The sequence below is a fragment of the Oncorhynchus gorbuscha genome, linkage group LG03 (genome assembly GCF_021184085.1).
Source record: "Oncorhynchus gorbuscha isolate QuinsamMale2020 ecotype Even-year linkage group LG03, OgorEven_v1.0, whole genome shotgun sequence".
Taxonomy (NCBI): domain Eukaryota; kingdom Metazoa; phylum Chordata; class Actinopteri; order Salmoniformes; family Salmonidae; genus Oncorhynchus; species Oncorhynchus gorbuscha.
The window spans coordinates 83,616,577-83,634,742 of NC_060175.1; positions in this window are offsets into that span (position 1 = coordinate 83,616,577).

The window sequence follows — 18,166 nt, forward strand, 5'->3', positions numbered from 1 at the left end:
ACTACAGTTTTCAGCTGTGCTAACAATTGCAAAATAGTTTTCTAATGATTAGCCTCTTAAAATGATAAACTTGGATTAGCTAACACAATGTGCCATTGGAACACAGGAGTGATGGTTGCTGATAATGGGCCTCTGTACGCCTATGTAGATATCCCTTTTTTTTAATCAGCCATTTCCAGCTACAATAGTCATTTACATCATGAACGTCTACACTGTATTTCTGATCAATTTGATGTTATTTTAATGGACCACATTTTTTTTGCTTTTCTTTCAAAAACAAGGACATTTCTATGTGACCCCAACTTTTGAAGGGCAGTGTATGTGTATATATATATATATTATATATATATATATTATTTTTACACCAAAGCCCCATATACTACCCACCACTGAGAACTGTATGCACTCGTTGGCTGGCCCTCACATCAAACCCACTGGCTCCAGGTCATCTATAAGTCTCTGCTACGTAAAGCCCCGCCTTATCTCAACTCACTGGTCACCATAGCAGCACCCACCTGTAGAATGCGCTCCAGCAGGTATATTTCACTGGTCACCCCCAAAGCCAATTCCTCCTTTGGGCGCCTTTCCTTCTAGTTCTCTGCCAATGACTGGAACGAACTGCAAAAATCACTGAAGCTGGAGACTCATATCTCCTTCACTAAATTTAAGCACCAGCTGTCAGAGCAGCTCACAGATCACTGCACCTGTACATAGCCCATCTGTATATAGCCCATCCAACTACCTCATCTCCATACTGTTATTTATTTATTTTGCTCCTTTGCACCCCAGTATCTCTACTTGCACACGCATCTTCTGCACATATATCACTCCAGTATTTTATTGCTAAATTGTAATAATTTTGCCACTATGACCTATTTATTGCCTTACCTCCCTTATTTGCACACACTGTATATAGACTTTTTCTATTGTATTATTGACTGTATGTTTGTTTATTCCATGTGTGTTGTTGTTTGTGTCGCACTGCTTTGCTTTATCTTGGTCAGGTCGCAGTTGTAAATGAGAACTTGTTCTCAACTAGCTGGTTAAATAAAGTGAAATAAAAGAAAAAATATATAATTGTTTTATTTATTTTATTATGTCAACAAATGTATTTGTTGTCAATATTTTGGAGTCAAACTGGTGACAGTAGTGAAGAAAGTAAATAGTTGGAAAAGTTAATTGAATGTTAATGCTATTGTTGATTAGTGTAACGATCGTCGTTGGTGGAATTAGACCAAAATGCAGCGTGGGGTAGGTTAATCATATTCTTTAATGATAACCAGAAAAACAAGAAAGAGAGAACCAACAAAACATACAGCCTTGTAGGGCTCAGCAGCAACAATACAAGGACAAGATCCCACAACATAGGTGTTAAAAGGCTACCTAAGTATGATTCCCAATCAGAGACAACGATAGACAGCTGCCTCTGATTGGGAACCACACTCGGCCAAACACAAAGAAATACAACACATAGAATGCCCACCCAAATCACACCCTGACCAAAACAAATAGAGACATAAAAAGGCTCTCTAAGGACAGGGTGTGACAATTAGACAGTTTCAAATTAATTAGGCTATTTTCTCTTGAACCATATGGTATCTGCTAGAAACTCAGGGACAATATTGACACATAAATGAATACTATATATGAATACATACAGCTTGGGTGAAGGCCTTGTCTGTATAAGCATTGGACAAAACACAGAACCGTCGACATTGGAAACAAAATGTTGCATCTGCAGCAATCGAGCATTGCAGCATTCTTCCTATGACCAATTGTTATTAAATTAATGTTTTTGGCCAGAAAATCTGCAGCTAGAGTAGGATTCTAAGCTAACCTGGGCTGGATTCTCTGTGCCAAGAGAATCAGGAACAGTTGGAGGTGGAGGGGGCTGTGGAGCTATTATCGTGGCCGCGCTTGTGGAAGGGTGGGTAGGCTCTGCATGCAGAGCTACCTGGAGCTCGGCAGCCTCATTCTTTTACTGTTAATAATATCCTGTTGTGACTAGGGGGCAGTATTTTCATTTTTTGAAAAAAAAAACATTCCCGTAGTAAACGGGATATTTTGTCAGGACAAGATACGAGAATATGCATATAATTGACAGCTTAGGATAGTTTCCAAAACTGTAAAAATATTGTCTGTGAGTATAACAGAACTGTTATGTTGCAGGCGAAGGCCTGAGAAAAATCCAATCCGGAAGTGCCCCATGTTTTGAAAGCTCTACGTTCCAATGAGTCCCTATTGAGCAGTGAATGGACTATCAACCAGATTACTCTTTCTTCGTATTCCCCAAGGTGTTTACAGCATTGTGACATAGTTTTACGCATTTATGTTGAAGAATACCCGTAAGAAACTACATTGCGCAAGTGGTCACCTGATGCTGCCAGAGAGATTCTCGCGTAAAATACAGAGGTAGCCATTACTCCAATCGGTCCTACTGAAAAACGAATTGTCCCGATGGATATATTCTCGAAAAGATATTTGAAAAACACCTTGAGGATTGATTATAAACAACGTTTGCCATATTTTTGTCGATATTATGGAGCTAATTTGCAATATTTTTCGCCGTTTTGACAATTTCCGGGCAATTTCTCAGCCAAACGTGAAGAACAAACGGAGCTATTTCGCATACAAAAATAATATTTTTGGAAAAAAGGAACATTTGTTATCTAACTGGGGATCTTGTGAGTGAAAACATCTGAAGCTCATCAAAGGTAAACGATTTAATTTGATTGCTTTTCTGATTTCCGTGACCAAGTTACCTGCAGCTAGCTGGACAAAATGCTATGCTAGGCTATCGATAAACTTACACAAATGCTTGTCTAGCTTTGGCTGTAAAGCATATTGTAACGGTTTTCTAGGTGTGAAGGAGAGTCGGACCAAAATGCAGCGTGTAGATTGCGATCCATGTTTAATGAACCACGTAAACACGAATTAACACAAACACTACAAAACAAAGAACGTAAATAACGAAACGAAAACAGAAACAGCCTATACTTGTGTCAACTAACACAGCGACAGGAACAAAGACAATCACCCACGACAAACTCAAAGAATATGGCTACCTAAATATGGTTCCCAATCAGAGACAACGATAAACACCTGCCTCTGATTGAGAACCACTCCAGACAGCCATAGACTTTGCTAGATACCCCACTAAGCTACAATCCCAATACCAACACCAAAACCCCAAGACAAAACACACCACAATACAAAAACCTCATGCCACACCCTGGCCTGACCCAATACATGAAGATAAACACAAAATACTTTGACCAGGGCGTGACAGAACCCCCCCCCCTAAGGTGCGGACTCCCGAACGCACCTCAAAACAATAGGGAGGGTCCAGGTGGGCGTCTGTCCATGGTGGCGGCTCCGGCGCGGGACGTGGACCCCACTCAGTCAATGTCTTAGTCCCCTCTCCTCGCGTCCCTGGATAGTCCACCCTCGCTGCCGACCATGGCCTAGTAATATAATAATAATATATATAATATATGCCATTTAGCAGACGCTTTTATCCAAAGCGACTTACAGTCATGTGTGCATACATTCTACGTATGGGTGATCCCGGGAATCGAACCCACTACCCTGGCGTTACAAGCGCCATGCTCTACCAACTGAGCTACAGAAGGACCACCCAGAACCCCACTGGACTGAGGAGCAGATCGGGACTGAAGGACAGCTCGGGACTGAGGCAGCTCGGGACTGAGGGGAAGCTCGGGAGTGAGAGAAAGCTTGGGAGTGAGAGAAAGCTCAGGAGTGAGAGGAAGCTCAGGAGTGAGAGGAAGCTCAGGAGTGAGAGGAAGCTCAGGCAGGTAGATAGATCTACCAGATCCTGGCTGGCTGGTGGTCTCAGCAGATCCTGGCTGACTGGCAGATCCTGGCTGACTGGCAGATCCTGGCTGACTGGCGGATCTGGCGGATCCTGGCTGACTGGCGGATCCTGGCCGACTGGCAGATCCTGGCCGACTGGCAGATCTGGCAGATCTGGAAGAGTCTGGTTGACTGGCAGATCTGGAAGAGTCTGGTTGACTGGCAGATCTGGAAGAGTCTGGTTGACTGGCAGATCTGGAAGAGTCTGGCTGACTGGCGGATCTGGAAGAGTCTGGCTGACTGGCGGATCTGGAAGAGTCTGGCTGACTGGCAGATCTGGAAGAGTCTGGCTGACTGGCGGATCCTGGCAGACTGAAAGATCTGGCTGCTCCATGCTGACTGGCGGCTCTGGCTGCTCCACGCTGATTGGCGGCGGCTTCTTACAGACTGACAGCTCCTTGCAGACTGACAGCTCCTTGCAGACTGACAGCTCCTTGCAGACTGACAGCTCCGTGCAGACTGGCAGCTCCTTGCAGACTGGCAGCTCCTTGCAGACTGGCAGCTCCGTGCAGACTGGCAGCTCCTTGCAGACTGGCAGTTCTGGCTGCTTCATGCAGACTGACATCTCTGGCTGCTCCTTGCAGACTGACAGCTCCGTGCAGACTGGCAGCTCCTTGCAGACTGGCAGCTCTTTGCAGACTGGCAGCTCCTTGCAGACTGACAGCTCCGTGCAGACTGGCAGCTCCTTGCAGACTGGCATCTCTGGCTGCTTCATGCAGACTGACATCTCTGGCTGTCCCATGCAGACTGACAGCTGTGGCTGCTCCATGCAGACTGACAGCTCTGGCTGCTCCATGCAGACTGACAGCTCTGGCTGCTCCATGCAGACTGACATCTCTGGCTGCTCCATGCAGACTGACATCTCTGGCTGCTCCATGCAGACTGACAGCTCTGGCTGCTCCATGTAGACTGACAGCTCTGGCTGCTCCATGCAGACCGACAGCTCTGGCTGCGCTGAACAGGCGGGAGACTCCAGCAGCACTGTAGAGGAGGAAGGCTCTGGCTGCGCTGAACAGGCGGGAGACTCCGGCAGCGCAGGAGAGGTGAAAGGCTCCGGCCGCGCTGGAGAGGCGAGGCGCACTGTAAGCCTGATGCGTGATACTGGCGGTACTGAACCAAGGACACGCACAGGAAGCCTGGTGCAGGGAGCTGCTACCGGAGGGCTGGGGTGTGGAGGTGGTACTGGATAGACCGGACCGTGCAGGCGCACTGGAGCTCTTGAGCACCAAGCCCGTCCAACCTTACCTGGTTGAATGCTCTCGGTCGCCCTGCCAGTGCGGCGAGGTGGAATAGCCCGCACTGGGCTATGCAGGCGAACCGGAGACACCGAGTGCAAGGCTAGTGCCATGTAAGCCGGCCCAAGGAGACGCACTGGGGACCAGATGCGTAGAGCCGGCTTCATGGCATTTGGCTCAACGCTCAATCTAGCCCGGCCGATACGCGGAGCTGGAATATACTGCACCGGGCTATGCACCCGCACTGGAGACACCGTGCGCACCACAGCATAACACGGTGCCTGCCCGGTCTCTCTAGCCCTCCGGTAAATACAGGGAGTTTGCGCAGGTCTCCTACCTGGCATAGCCATACTCCCTGGGAGCCCCCCCAATACATTTTTGGGGCTGACTCTCAGGCTTCCATCCGCGTCGCCGTGCTTGCTTCGCCAACTCCATTCTCTGATAACCTTCCGTGCACTGCTCCATCGAATCCCAGGCGGGCACCGGCACTCTCCCTGGGTCGACCGCCCACCTGTCTATATCCTCCCAAGAAGTATAGTCCATACTGTACTCCTCTTTGGGCTGCTCCTGTTGCCTCTTCTCCTGCTGCACCTTTGGGCGGCTACACTCCCCTGGTTTAGCCCAGGGTCCTCTCCCTTATTGCGCATCTCCACTTTGGGCTGCTCCTGCCTGTTGACACGCTGCTTGGTCCGTTTGTGATGGGTGATTCTGTAACGGTTTTCTAGGTGTGAAGGAGAGTCGGACCAAAATGCAGCGTGTAGATTGCGATCCATGTTTAATGAACAACGTAAACACAAATTAACACAAACACTACAAAACAAAGAACGTAAATAACGAAACCAAAACCAAAACAGACTATACTTGTGTCAACTAACACAGCGACAGGAACAAAGACACTAAGGACAATCACCCACGACAAACTCAAAGAATATGGCTGCCTAAATATGGTTCCCAATCAGAGACAACGATAAACACCTGCCTCTGATTGAGAACCACTCCAGACAGCCATAGACTTTGCTAGATACCCCACTAAGCTACAATCCCAATACCAACACCAAAACCCCAAGAAAAAACACACCACAATACAAAAACCCCATGCCACACCCAGGCCTGACCCAATACATGAAGATAAACACAAAATACTTCGACCAGGGCATGACACATATTTTGAAAATCAGAGATGACAGTGTGATTAACAAAAGGCTAAGCTGTGTCTCAATATATTTCATTTGTGATTTTCATGAATAGGAATATTTTCTAGGGATATTTATATCCGTTGCGTTATGCTAATTAGTGTCAGGCGATGATTACGCTCCCGCATGCGGGATGGGGAGTCACTAGGGTTTTAATGTAACTAGCCTAAATATAGATTGTGTTGTTTACTAGGGCCTACTTGGTATCGCTGTTTTGTTCTGTTTGCATTAATATGTTCTTATTCACGGTTGTGTCCGTTTTCTAAGCCAAACTGCTCTTCAGTATTTTTGTTTGCATGCATGAATAACTAGGCTACTACTTTCGGCATTTAGTTTGCATTCTTTTGGTAAGACAGCTATGTGTACGACTGCATTCACATAGGATAATTCATCTATTACAAACAGTGTATCTATCTTGTAGCCTATATGCATGACCAAAACCGCCTTGCTTTAGTGTGTAGGGCACAGTCCATAGTGCTGATACAGCGGAGATAGGCAACAGAAATACTGAAATACCCTAGCCACAGGTTTTCTGTCTAAAAACTGTCAAGTAATAACAACTGGTCATAGGAAGAGAGTGGCTGGAATACTTGGTTGCTGCAGATGCAAAAAAAACAACATTTCCCATGTTGAAAGTTCTGTGTTGGGTCCAATGTTAAAGCAGACAAGACCCAAGCTGGGCATTCTAACTGGAAGCATGCGATTGATATAAAGATGATTAAATAGAGCCTTTATTGCATGGAATTCCGTTCCATCTCATATTGCTCAAGTGAACAGCAAACCTGAAAAAGCAACACCTCACGGCACAACAGCTCTCCCCTATTTGACCAAGATAGTTTGTGTGTATGTATTGATATGTAGGCTACGTGTGCCTTTTGAATTTATTTATGTCCTTGAGCTGTTCTTGTCTATTAATGTTCTATATTATGTCATGTTTCTTGTTTTATGTGGACCCCAGGAAGAGTAGCTGCTGCTTTTGCAACAGCTAATGGGAATCCTAATAAAACACCAAAAGCCTGTTATTATTTAATGAAGTGCACTTTAATATAGAAAATTCAATGCATCTGATTTTTTAAATATAAATAAAGACTTGCTGAAGTGCCAAAATTCATCATTTTGACATGTCCCTCTGTGCTCCCTCTCTGACTTTGAGGAAGATTTGAACCCACTTAATCCCAACGTTTCACCATCACTGTAAAGCCCTAGTTATTTTGTTGCTTTGACAAAGTCATTTCTGAAGATGATTTATTTGATGTGATTCATCTAATCACATGAAATGTGTGTCCCTCATGGTAAGGTCAACCCTATTAAGTGAAAGGAAAGGGGGACAACCTAATCAGTTGTACAACTGACTGCCTTCGAATGAACAGTGAACTGAACTCTCATTTTAACATGGTTAAACTATTAATTTCATAAGAAACATTGAACATATACTGTAACAGTGGAATCAGAGTGTAAAAGCAGGTTAGCTGTTTCTACTCTATTTGGACATTTTCTGGTGTTTTATGGTGGAAAACTGAACGGGTCGAGCATAACTCGCCATCCCTGTTACGCATAGATAGACAGGTTAAACATGTTTTAACAATAACATATTTGGGTGAAGCTTGCATTCAATTGTGTAACGTCGTTCGTCTGTTGTATGAAGAGAGTCAGACCGAAATGCAGCGTGTAGGTTACTCATGACTTTAATGAAGATAATAGCGGTACATGAAATAACTGTATATGAAAACAACAAACGAAACGAAAACCTATTACAGCCCATCTGGTGACTACAACACTAAGACAGGAACAAACACCCACAAAATACAACGCGAACTCAGGCTACCTAAATACGGTTCCCAATCAGAGACAACGATAAGCAGCTGACTCCAATTGAGAATCGCCTCAGGCAGCCAAGCCTAACTAGACACACCCCTAAACAGCCGCAATCCCAAATAATACAAACCCCAATACGAATACAACAAATATAAACCCATGTCACACCCTGGCCTACCCAAACATATACCAAAACACAAAATACAATGACCAAGGCGTGACAAATTGTCCCTTCCTGTTACACAAATCAAACTTCCATCCCCCTGTCACGACAGGATTTATGACTGATTTAAAATGAAATGGTCAACCCTGTTACTTTATTTGGCACTTAGTAGGCATTTACTATAATTTATTTTTCCATTTAACCTCTTGAGATGTGTTTTACTAAGCTAAAAGTAGGTGAACATATACAGTACCAGTCAAGTTTGGACACACCTACTCATCAAGCATTTCTTTTTCTTTTTAATATTTTCTACATTAGTAGTGAAGACATCAAACTATGAAATAACACATTTGGAATCATGTAGTAACCAAAAAGTGTTAAACAAATAAAAATATATTTGAGATTCTAAGTAGCCACCCTTTGCCTTGACAGCTTTGCACACACTGGCATTCTCTCAAACAGCTTCACCTGGAATGATTTTCCAACAGTCTTGAAGGAGTTGCTACATATGCTGAGCACTTGTTGGCTGCTTTTCCTTCATTCTGCAGTCAAATAACTTTTACACGGCCTAGGGCACTGTAGCCGTGCCACCGGAGACTCTGGGTTCGCGCCCAGGCTCTGTCGCAGTGGGGTGAGGACTGTGGGGTGGCCGGAAGGGATATCCTTGTTTCATCGCGCACCAGCGACTCCTGTGGCGGGCCGGGAGCAGTGCACGCTAACCAAGGTGGCCAGGTGCACGGTGTTTCCTCCGACACATTGGTGCGGCTGGCTTCCGGGTTGGATGTGCACTGTGTTAAGAAGCAGTGCAGCTTGGTAGGGTTGTGTTTCGGGGACGCATGGCTTTCGACCTTCGTCTCTCTCGAGCCTGTACGGGAGTTGTAGCGATGAGGCAAGATACCACGAAATTAGGGAGAAAAGGGGATAAAAAATAAAATAGCTTTTACACAGCCTGGATTTGGTCATTGTCCTGTTGAAAAACAAATGATAGTGGGATTAAGCACAAACCAGATGGGATGGTGCATAGCTGCAGAATGCTGTGGTAGCCATGCTGCTTCAGTGTGCCTTGAATTCTACATAAATGAATTCTAAACAATGTCACCAGCAAAACACCCCCACACCATTACACCTCCTCCTCCATGATTCACGGTGGGAACCACACATGCGGAGATCATCCATTCACCTACTATGTGTCTCACAAAGACAGAGGTTGGAAGAAAAAATCTCAAATTTGGACTCATAAGACCAAAAGGACAGATTTCCACCGGTTTAATGTCCATTACTCGTGTTTCTTGGCCCAAGAAAGTCTCTTCTTTAGTAGTGGTTTCTTTGCAGCAATTCGACCACGAAGGCCTGATCCAAGCAATCTCCTCTGAACAGTTGATGTTGAGGTGTGTCTGTTGCTTGAACTCTGTGAAGCATTTATTTGGGCTGCAATCTGAGGTGCAGTTAACTCTTATTAACTTGTCCTCTGCAGCAGAGGTATCTCTGGGTCTTCCTTTCCTGTGGCGGTCCTCATGAGAGACAGTTTCATCATAGCACTTGATGGTTTTTGCAACTGCACTTCAAGAAACTTTCAAAGTTCTTGAAATGTTCTGTATTGACTGACCTTCATGTTTTAAAGTAATGATGGACTGTCATTTCTCTTTGCTTATTTGAGCTGGTCTTGCCCTAATATGGACTTGGTCTTTAAACAAATAGGGCTATCTTCTGTATACCACCCCTACCTGTCACGGCTGTTGAAGGAGGAGGACCAAGGTGCAGTGTGGTGAGTGTACATATTCTTTATTTAAGATGACGCCGACAAAAACAATAAACACTACAAACAAACCGTGAAGCGAAAGGCTATGTGCCCTAAACCAGGTCAACTTCCCACAAAGACAGGTTGTAACGGCGTTCGTCTGTTGAAGGAGAGTCGGACCAAAATGCAGCGTGGTGGTTACTCATGTTCTTTAATGAAGAATAGACGATACATGAAATAACTATATATATACAAACAACAAACGGAACGTGAAAACCTATACAGCCTGTCTGGTGTCAACTAACACAGAGACAGGAACAATCACCCACGAAAACACTCACAGAATATGGTTGCCTAAATATGGTTCCCAATCAGAGACAACGAGAATCACCTGACTCTGATTGAGAACCGCCTCAGGCAGCCATAGACTACGTTGACGCCCCACAAAACCCCAAGACAAAAAACACACCACAATAACCCATGTCACACCCTGACCTGACCAAATATTTAAAGAAAACACAAAATACTAAGACCAAGGCATGACACAGGTGGGAAAAAGGGCTACTTAAGTATGGTTCTCAATCAGAGACAACAATAGACAGCTGTCCCTAATTGAGAACCCTACCAGGCCAAAACATAGAAATACAAATAATAGAATATAGAATACCCACCCCAACTCACACCCTGACCAAACCAAAATAGAGACATAAACAGGATCTCTATGGTCAGGGCGTGACACTACCTTGTCACAACATAACAGATTAGCTCAAATGCATTATGTTATGCTGGTGAATGAGGACCCAAAAGCGACTTAACAGAAACAGAGTCTTTATTCCAGTCTATAACAAAAACGATAATCCTGGAAATCTCTCAGGTAAAGTCAAAACAGGAAAACTGAAATCCTCTAGTCAGTAGAGGGGAACTACTGGAGATGCGACCACAGACTGCAGGTCGCTTCGGGAAGTCCCAGGCCGTAGCTGATCTAGACACCTGCTCACACGCAGCATCTGAAGAAGGCAAAAACACGACAGGGCGGAACAAGGACACAGAACAGCAAACATCAAACAAGGATCCGACAAGGACAGACGCAGAAACAGAGGGAGAAATAGGGACTCTAATCAGAGGGCAAAATAGGGAACAGGTGTGAAAGAGTAAATGAGGTAGTTAGGAGAATGAGGAACAGCTGGGAGCAGGAACGGAACGATAGAGAGAGAGAGAGAGAGAGGGAGAGAGGGAGGGGGAGAGAGAGGGATAGAAAGAGGGAAAGAACCTAATAAGACCAGCAGGGGGAAACGAATAGAAGAGGAAGCACAAGGACAAGACATGACAATATATGACAAAACATGACAGTACCCCCCCACTCACCGAGCGCCTCCTGGCGCACTCGAGGAGGAACCCTGGCGGCAACGGAGGAAATCATTGATCAACAAACGGTCCAGCACGTCCCGAGAAAGAACCCAACTCCTCTCCTCAGGACCGTAACGGGAGATGATGAAGAGGGAATCTAGGGCTATTACTCTTATAAAAATGAGACACGGGTAGAGAACTGTAAGCGTTAGAGCAATCAGGACCAAACAGGCCAGGAGAGTAACAACTAGGGACAGACTGAGACACAGCAAGGCTAAGACCAGGAACAGGAGAGAGGCGGTGGCTGTGGACAGACTGAGACACAGCAAGTGCAGGAGCAGGACCAGGAGAGATGCGGTGGCAGGGGACAGACTGAGACACAGCAAGGCCAGGAGCAGAAGCAGAAAAAAAGTTACCGGACTTATTCTGCGCGCAGTCCGAACAAGCAGCCACGAAACGGCGCGTGTCACGCTCCTGAGTAGGCCACCAAAACCGCTGGCGAATAGAAGCAAGCGTACCCCGAACACCGGGGTGGCCAGCTAACTTGGCAGAGTGAGCCCACTGAAGAACAGCCAGACGAATAGAGACAGGAACGAAAAGAAGGTTACTAGGACAAGCGCGCGGCGACGGAGTGTGAGTGAGTGCTTGCTTGACCTGTCTCTCAATTCCCCAGACATTCAACCCGACAACACGCCCCTCAGGGAGAATCCCCTCGGGGTCGGTAGACGCTACAGAAGAACTGAAGAGACGGAATAAAGCATCAGGCTTGGTGTTCTTAGTACCCGGGCGATAAGAAATCACGAACTCGAAACGAGCGAAAAACAACGCCCAACGAGCTTGACGCGCATTGAGTCGTTTGGCAGAACGGATGTACTCAAGGTTCTTTTGGTCAGTCCAAACGACAAAAGGAACGGTCGCCCCCTCCAACCACTGTCGCCATTCGCCTAGGGCTAAACGGATGGCGAGCAGTTCGCGGTTAGCCACATCATAGTTACGTTCCGACGGCGACAGGCGATGAGAAAAATACGCGCAAGGGTGGACCCCATCGTCAGTATGGGAGCGCTGGGACAGAATGGCTCCCACGCCCACCACCAACGCGTCTACCTCGACAATGAACTGTTTAGTGACGTCAGGTGCAACAAGGATAGGAGCGGATCCAAAACGCTTCTTGAGGAGATCAGTACAACAATCATATGACCGGTGAGGAGGAAGGGAGGTGGCTCTAGACCGACTGAAGACCGTGCGCAGATCATGATATTCCTCCGGCCCTCCTGTCAAAACACCAGGTTCCTCCTGTGAAGAGGGAGCAGAAGAAACAGGAGGAATAGCAGACATTAAACATTTCACATGACAAGAAACGTTCCAGGAAAGGATAGAATTACTAGACCAATCAAAAGAAGGATTATGACACACTAGCCAGGGATGACCCAAAACAACAGGTGTAAAAGGTGAACAAAAAATCAAAAAAGAAATGGTCTCACTATGGTTACCAGATACTGTGAGGGTTAAAGGTAGTGTTTCACATAATATACTGGGGAGAGGACTACCATCCAAGGCGAACATGACCGTGGGCTCCCCTAACTGTCTGAGAGGAATGTCATGTTCCCGAGCCCAGGCTTCGTCCATAAAACAGCCCTCCGCCCCAGAGTCTATTAAAGCACTGCAGGAAGCTGCCGATCCGGTCCAGCGTAGATGGACCGGCAAGGTAGTACAGGTACTTGACGGAGAGGACAGAGTAGTAGCGCTTATCAGTCGCCCTCCGCTTACTGATGAGCTCTGGCCTTTAACTGGACATGAAATGACAAAATGACCAGCGGAACCGCAATAGAGACAGAGGCGGTTGGTGATTCTCCGTTCCCTCTCCTTAGTCGAGATGCGAATACCCCCCCAGCTGCATGGGCTCAACACCTGAGTCAGTGGGGAAAGATGGTAGTGTCGGGGAGAGGGGGGGACACAGTTAACGCGAGCTCTCTTCCATGAGCTCGGTGACGAAGATCTACCCGTCGTTCAATGCGAATAGCGAGTTCAATCAAAGAATCCACGCTGGATGGAACCTCCCAGGAGAGAATCTCATCCTTAACCTTAGCGTGGAGTCCCTCCAGAAAACGAGCGAGCAACGCCTGCTCGTTCCAGTTACTGGAGGCAGCAAGAGTGCGAAACTCTATAGAGTAATCCGTTATGGATTGATTACCTTGACATAGGGAAGACAGGGACCAGGAAGCTTCTTTCCCAAAAACAGAACGATCAAAAACCCGTATCATCTCCTCTTTAAAGTTCTGATACTCGTTAGTACACTCAGCCCTTGCCTCCCAGATAGCTGTGCCCCACTCCCGAGCCCGTCCAGTAAGGAGTGATATGACGTAGGCGATCCGAGCAATACCCCTGGAGTACGTGTGGGGCTGGAGAGAGAACACTATATCACACTGGGTAAGGAACGAGCGACATTCAGTAGGCTCCCCAGAGTAGCACGGTGGGTTATTAATTCTGGGCTCCGGAGACCCGGAAGCCCAGGAGGTAACCGGTGGATCGAGGCGGAGATTGTGAATCTCCTCCGAGAGGCCGGAGACTTGGGCGGCCAGGGTCTCAACGGCATGTCGAGCAGCAGACAATTCCTGTTCGTGTCTGCCTAGCATCGCTCCCTGGAACTCGACAGCAGAGTAGAGAGAATCCGTAGTCGCTGGGTCCATTCTTGGTCGGATCCGTCTGTTATGCAGGTGAATGAGGACCCAAAAGCAACTTAACAGAAACAGAGTCTTTATTCCAGTCTATAACAAAAACGATAATCCTGGAAATCTCTCAGGTAAAGTCAAAACAGGAAAACTGAAATCCTCTAGTCAGTAGAGGGGAACTACTGGAGATGCGACCACAGACTGCAGGTCGCTTCGGGAAGTCCCAGGCCGTAGCTGATCTAGACACCTGCTCACACGCAGCATCTGAAGAAGGCAAAAACACGACAGGGCGGAACAAGGACACAGAACAGCAAACATCAAACAAGGATCCGACAAGGACAGATGCAGAAACAGAGGGAGAAATAGGGACTCTAATCAGAGGGCAAAATAGGGAACAGGTGTGAAAGAGTAAATGAGGTAGTTAGGAGAATGAGGAACAGCTGGGAGCAGGAACGGAACGATAGAGAGAGAGAGAGAGGGAGAGAGGGAGGGGGAGAGAGAGGGATAGAAAGAGGGAAAGAACCTAATAAGACCAGCAGGGGGAAACGAATAGAAGAGGAAGCACAAGGACAAGACATGACAATATATGACAAAACATGACACATTATGGAAATAAATTCCACAAATGAACTTTTAACAAGGCACACCTGTTAATTGAAATGATTTCCAGGTGACTAGGTCATGAAGCTGGTTGAGAGAATGCCAAGAGTGTGCAAAGCTGTCATCAAGGTAAACGGTGGCTACTTTGAAGAATCTGAAATATAAAACATATTTAGATTTGTTTAACACTTTGTTAGTTACTACATGATTCCATATGTGTTATTTCATAGTTTTGATATCTTCAGTATTATTTTACAATGTATAAATAGTAAAAATAAAGAATGTGTAGGTGTGTCCAAACTTTTGACTGGTACTGTATATTTATTTGACTAAGTTTCACTACCCAAAAAGCTTTTGAAGAACAGTGCACACCATTTTGGGGAAATGTGTCATTCGGTACACACCATCACGCAATGTAGTGTAGTGACCTTAATCAAACACCTAGCAACCTCATCAAGAGGTTCTGTCATCTTGGAGTTGGCTTCACAGTCGCTGGACACGGAAATGTGTTCAGTATAAATAAATATACACAATATGTAGAAACCAGCTCCTCCTTCACCAGGGACCGACTAGCCAGCAGATCTGACCCACTGCTCAAAGCTTTACTAGTGTCGGACAGGCTTCCTGTGTAGATTATGAGACAATTTATGCTTAATCCAGAAATGTGGTCGTAGACTCCTATGGAGGGTGTGACGCAATTCCTGAGCCTCCGGAGGCATGCAGAGGCCAAATTGAGCCCCATACCGCATCGCTGTGGGCCTCCGAAAAGTTGTAATATTGAGGAGAGCTCAGTATAGGTTGGTTGACAGTAGATGGGGGCGGGAGGTCCTGCATAAACACAAACTCACTTCCTTGGCAACTTCCTTCACAATAGTTCTGCTAACATCTCTGTGCTGCTCCTCGAAGCGCAATAAGTATGAATGTCCTGACTTCTGCAGAGGTCGCATCACTGTAAATGCTGCACGTCCAATGCAGACAATGGATAGACCATGCAGCGCCTTTAAGACATGTGGAGCCAGCGCAAGATATGTCTCGGGAAACATACCTCAATCCAGGGATGAGAAATGCATTGTACTCTGAATTGCCTCATTATCCAAACTGTTGCACTGAGAAGATTGAACAAATGTGCTGTTATTGAATTTTCTTGGTGTAACAATTGGAATAATGGGACAATTCAAAAGTACAATGCATTTCTCATCCCTGGATTGAGGTACTTTTTCCGAGACGTATTCCACGCGAGCTCCGGGGTGTCTTAATCTACACAGGAAGCTTGTCCAACCCTAATGCAGCTTTAAGCAAGCGGGTTTGATCTGTTGACTAGGGACTGATCTAGAGCAGATAAGATGCTTCGACCCACCACCGGTAATATCAGAACTCTGGGTGACATTATAAGGTCCTACCGAGATTTGAACTCGGATCACTGGATTCAGAATCCAAAGTTCTATCCATTACACACTAGGAATGGATGACAACATGGCAGCTGAATTTAAGTTTATAAAAGATGGTCACAGCAACATTCTATTTCCTGTATTCAGAAGAAACCTACTCTACTGTTTGACATTTTGATTCAAAGCAATGATGTGTAGTAGCTCAACAGTGTTTAGCCATCAGAAACCGCTTGGTTGCAGCTGCACTTGGGTCGGACAGTCGTTTAATCTTCTTGGTGTAACAGTTGGGATAATGGGACAATTTGGAGTTCCATGCCTTTCTCATCCCTGGATTGAGGTACGTTTTCCAAGACATATCTCTCGCCGGCTCTGAGGTCTCTTAATCTACACAGGAATGCTGTTCGACCCTAGTGCAGCTGTAAGCAAGGGGTCGGATCTGCTGGCTAAATAGTAGTAAACCATATCAAAGATTATGCATGCGCATGCGAACAACCTAGATAGCTAGTTTAGCTCTTCCATGCTAAATTTGCACTGCAAATGTGAATAGATGCACAATAGAGTTGCTATACAAATTAAAATGAGTCTGAACTAAAATATTGTTAGCCTGTTTCTATAGAAAATATTAATATCATGACAACGCCAGTGCAGACATGTCTATAATAAATGAATAATGGTTTCTGCAGGCCAAGCATAACCAGTGCATTGACATAAATGCTGGAAACCCAAAGCTCCTTGTTTGAAGTGAGGCGTGAAAGTGATTGAATCCATTATTCATCATCCTAGTCCCTCTCTATGGCAATGTAGCAGGCTAGACCTTTAGGCCATTGCAAAACATAGACACCAAGAACTTTTCAGAATAGGCCTGCCAGTGATGGTAAGTGCTGTCCCTTTACAACACACCTAAGTGCCATTGCTGCTATATCTGGCAAGTGTTGCCATTGATAATATAAATATTATATCAGCTTTGAAGTGAATGTTAGCAATGGAAGACTAGTCAAACAAATTCAGAGAACACGCCATTTCACAGTTTATTGAGCCCCAACATGTTTGAGTGCACACACTCTCTGGCCGTCGGAGAGACAATGGAAAACAAGGCACCTCACTCAATGTTTTTGTCATGACCATAATAGGTATCACAACCTGCAAACCTGCCCTTACACCACCATCACCATGGGATCACTCTCTGCAGGGTTGGATAAAAGTGGATGTTTCCGTTTTTCAGGGATACAGTACTTTCAAACTAACTTCCGTTTCCCCTAAAAAACTGATATGGGGACTCCGCTCAGGTTTCTTTTTATGCATGCTATGCTAGGTTACCATGGGATTGACCAGTACTCAACGACAACATTTGATGAGTCCCATTTGGGTAGCTTTAGATTAGCTGGGTTGACCAGACAGATAGGCTCTTGCTGCAATTGGATCACTATTATGTCTGGTCAACCAGGCTAGGGCAGCTTTTATGGGACCCCAACTGAAAATATTGTCTGGATGCTCATCGGTCAGCATTAAGAAATTAGGTACACAGAACCCTTTCAAAATCTATGATGCCCTGGATCAGCGTTTCCCAAACTCTGTCCTCAGGTCCTCAAGGGGTGCACATTTTGTTTTTTGTCCTAACACTACCCAGCTGAATCAAATGATCAAAGCTTGATGATAAGTTGATTCATTGAATCAGCTGTGTGGTGCTAGAGCAAAAAGTAAAACGTGCTCCCCTTGGGATTGCGAGGACCGAGTTTGGGAAACCCTGCGTAGATAATCCGGTTGGTGTTATAGTAAGTGTCTTGTTTAGAAATATCTCAATCATAGCAGCTGGTTTCGCTATGACTATAAATATAAGTCTAGGTTACTACCACCAGAGAGCGCTAAGAGCCTACAGATTTACTCAGCGTCCATCCGGCATGTTCTTGTTTTGATATGATGATCTTCTTCTCTGTCTTGTGTCATACTAGAAAACACAAACAGTTTTGTCAGTTTAGAGGGTTATAATAGCATAATCTTACTCCATCCACATAAATTAGAAGAGGATCATTTAGTCTTATGGAAAAATTAGACCGAGACTAGAAGATGAGCATACATTACCTTGATCCCCGAAGGCTTACCATGTACACCGTCATGACAATCCTCCTATACTAGTGTGCGTTTTGT